Source organism: Triplophysa rosa, linkage group LG16 (assembly GCF_024868665.1).
Source record: "Triplophysa rosa linkage group LG16, Trosa_1v2, whole genome shotgun sequence".
Classification (NCBI taxonomy): Eukaryota; Metazoa; Chordata; class Actinopteri; order Cypriniformes; family Nemacheilidae; genus Triplophysa; species Triplophysa rosa.
Window position 1 is genome coordinate 22,255,250 of NC_079905.1, and position 4,060 is coordinate 22,259,309.

The 4,060-nt window shown below is 35.1% G+C and overlaps 1 long non-coding RNA gene across 1 annotated transcript; it reads left to right on the plus strand.

Moving 5' to 3' along the window:
- Positions 1-865: 865 nt before the first annotated feature.
- LOC130567390 (uncharacterized) lies at positions 866-1,727 on the plus strand. The gene is made up of 3 exons (XR_008964577.1): positions 866-967; positions 1,111-1,164; positions 1,526-1,727. It is a non-coding gene; the product is annotated as an uncharacterized LOC130567390 (long non-coding RNA).
- Positions 1,728-4,060: the final 2,333 nt, after the last annotated feature.

Consider the following 4,060-nt stretch of genomic DNA (forward strand, 5'->3'; position numbering starts at 1 on the left):
CATAGTTTATTTATTCAGAATATTGCAACAATTCTGATCCCATACTTTAGCGCCTGCTCCACTAAACTCGTAGTCACCATGTCAGTCAGAGCAACCGACCACCGGATGAGGTAAGCGTTTTAACACATTTAAACGATTATTTCATGTCGTGTGCTGCACTTTTTGTCTTAAAGCTAATTGTTAGCACTCTTCTGATAAACCTGGAGGCCTAACGTTACTGTAATGTTAGCTATGGTTAGCTAAGGAGTAACGTTAACGTTAGTACATATAATGCAGTAATTTGTGTTCTCAAGATAAAAGGTTTTTTTTTCAGAGACGTTTTATGAAAATTTTTGGTTATAGATGATTATTACACCTGTAGGTAAAGTTACACAGCAAAAAATGACATTCTTGCTAAGTGACAACAAATCTCACCCCTTGGCAGATGTTTGCCTGTTTTTACCATAAACGTATAATTCTTATATAATTTTACATAAAACAAGACTAAGGCCCGGTTTCATTATGTCTTAGTTAAATTAGGCTATTTAAGTTGCTTTTATTAAAATGCAATAGAAAAACCATTACTGATGTGCATCTTAAAACAAAGCAATGGCACTGATATATTTAAAAATTTTCAGTTAAGACAGCTCAATATTCATTTTAGTCTGGGACTAGTCTTAAACCTTGTCTGTGAAACCGTGCCTAAATACCTTAGGTCACTTTTCTTGTCAAGTAATTGTATATCGATTTAAGAAGTTCTAGATATTTTTAATAAAAACAAGACAAAACTGCTGCTTAGTAAGAATGGCACTTTTTGCAGTGTAGGTAGAAATGATCTAATGTTTTCCCTATTCATTTTGTTTTAATTTCATAGCAATACTCTAACCTTAATTTTCTTGTTGATGTTTTGTATGTCTATCTGTGGAACTTGTGCTTTGTATGTGTAAATGTTAATACAAACAATTTGTTTTTAATATTTTATTTTCAGGTTCTTGGGATCTAATGCTTGTGATAATCTACAGCAGGTGACCATGACAATCCAGGTATGGAAACAATTGGACTGTTTATAATCTAAAATCTACCTTGTACGTGTGAATGTAATACAATTTATTTTAAATATTTTATTTTCAGGTTCTGTGAACTACTGCTTTTGCTAATCTACCGCAGATGACCATGACAATCCAGGTATGGAAAAAAATGGACTGTTTATAATCTAAAATCTACATTGCCAAAGACGGACAAGTAATTTGATTCCATAGGATTGCTTTGACAGTGGCAATAAATTAAATTTGATCTACACTGTATCATTTTCCTATAATATTCATTATTAATAATTTGTGTTGTCCTTGTGGGTCCACTGTGACTGTGCAAGATGTGTTATCTGCAAAAGTAACTCTTGGGAGGTTTTGCTATAAGAAAGTAAACTGAATATAGTGTATAATGTACATAGAGATTTGCAGTCAGTCTAAGTATTTTGCTGCGACCGTTGATATCTGAAAAATAGTTTACCTGATGCCATCTAAAATGTATGTTTTTCTTTCTTCAGCAGATAACTTCAGGATTTATAGAAGGCATATAATGACAGTGAGCGGGACCAAAACTCTGACAATCTAAGTCACCTATAGGTAGCATAAGTAATCTATATGACTCAAGTTGCTCAAATAATGTCTAGATGTGTAACGAATACCTTGCATGTACAGAGCTATGTTCTGAATCTGATATACTCCGCTTGTATTCCCACTGTCAGATGAACATTTAAAAAAACAAATATTTGCATTTCCCCAGAATGTCTTTTTCTGTTTCATTGAAGGTACAAAATAAAGTTCTGTTTTTTAATATTGCGTATTTATTTTACATGTAAAGAATTCAACAGGAAATTATTGTAGGGCTGTAACCTGAGAGTTTCATTATAGATTCAAATAACTGCTAATTACTTTTAATTAACTATTTTAGGTTTTAAATGTAGCTACTTTTGGTGTATTTTAATAATATATATCTTTAATTAACTGGTACATGTACAGACATTTGGTTTTTATAAGTAGTTTCTTAGTTATTGTACATTTAAAAGTAAATTCCTTTGTAGATTGACAGAGAAGCTTCCTAAATTTACAGAGATTACCCTGAAAAGAAGTTGTTTTTTATGTATTTTGATATAATTTCTGTTTTTACACAGTTTAATGAGCAATTATCAGCAGTGCTATACTGTAATTTAACCAATTTTTACCGTAAAATTGACTCTGTATTTTTACAGTTTATTTCATGTAATTTTGTGAAACAGTTTTTTTCCGTAATTTTACGGAAAACGTCTGGAAACTCTGCTGCCAGACTTTTTACTGTTTTTTTACAGATTTTTTTTAACAGTGCAGGAACTCACCAAACAGACCCGCGCACGCACACACACACACGCACGCACGCACGCACGCACGCACGCACGCACACACACACACACACAATAATCCAGCACAAGACAGAGGACACAGGGGCATTAAATAAGGGGACAAATCAAGAGGGAACAGGTGTGGGGCATGAAATCATTACAAGCAATAATGAGGCAACGAAAGGGGCGGGAACAGAGGAGATCAGAGAGAGAGAGGGTATGGAAGGCCAACAGGGCCAAAACACTCCCTCCACGTGAAACGGGGTTCTGTCATGGCTCTTCCTCTTTTCGACATGTCTTTCTTGGTCTTGTGGCAGAACCATGACAGAATATCTGCAATTTAGCTGTCAATTTAGGTTTAGCTGACAATCTTCTTATGGCCACCCCCACCCATCTGTTCTGGTGCGTACTTCAAACACTTTGACATGACTTCTTGTTCTTTTGCTTTTGTTGTGTTGAATGTGCTGATTACAGTAGCATTTAAATGGGAAAAACAAACCATAAGTTAGTTCATTATAGTTCTATCAAACAAAAACATGATTAGTTAGCAAAACCCCACCACTATTGAGCAAAACCCCTTGTTTACAATGCACCAAAAAAGGGAAAAGGGAATGAAATAAATAAATAAGGATGATAATAATGTTGGTGGCTGAAAAGGGGTAGTGAAAGCAAACGTGTAAACTGACAAATGACCAGAAGTGCTTTCAAAGTCGAAAAGTATTGTTTGTCCAGCGTCCCTTTTTTGTAATACCACTTTAAACATGCGAATAAAACACCAGTTTGCATTTTAAATATTGATTTACAGATTAAGTATTTACTTACCTCTGCTTTCTCTGCTGCACTTTCTCTGTGATATGACGGCCCCACAGACAAAACTGTTTACAGTCTCGCATACTTTCGCGAGATTATCTCTCCACTTTTTTAGTCGGGATCATGTTCCAGATATGGGGTGCGTTTCCCAAAAGAATCGTTAGCCAACTATGGTCAAAAGTTCTGTCGTTCTTGCTAGTTCAAGTGTTTCCCCAAACCATTGTTCCAACGATCGGTCGACAAGGATCGGAACAACGAGCATCGCAAACTCTTGAGCTGTGTTAGAAGCATATTCCTTAATATTATGACATAGACTTACAAACATCATGCTCTTGAGCAAAATAAGCAAGCAATAGGCAGTGCATTCTACATCCATATACACATTTCATTTTAAGACTTTTAGTTCATCAAGAGTATTAAAGCACTGTTTTTTTAAAGTGCGCATGCGCATAGATTTATGTACTCTAGGACCCTGGGAAATCCCTGGGCGGAGTTACGTAGGAGAAAACTTGCGAATGAATGAAACATATTGAAATGAAACGGCGGAGAACAAAGATACGATAATAAATGTAGTCTATAATCCCTAACCCTTATCCATCTGAACGGATTAAGTAGTATACGTTATTAATCCACCACCTGCAGTGCTCCTTGACATCTGGGGGCCCTAAGCACACCTTTGTGGGGGCCCTTGTCATAGTTCAAACATAACTGTAAACTATAAGAAATAAAAATAATAAATCACTTAACACACTTGAAAGACAAAAAAAACATTAAACTGACAATTAAGTATAAAATAAAATTCACATTTTGATTCACATGTAAATAATTCTTTACCTAAAGTAAAGAGACTCACATGAACACTGTACAGTTGGTTTAGTGACTGTAAGTCATTCC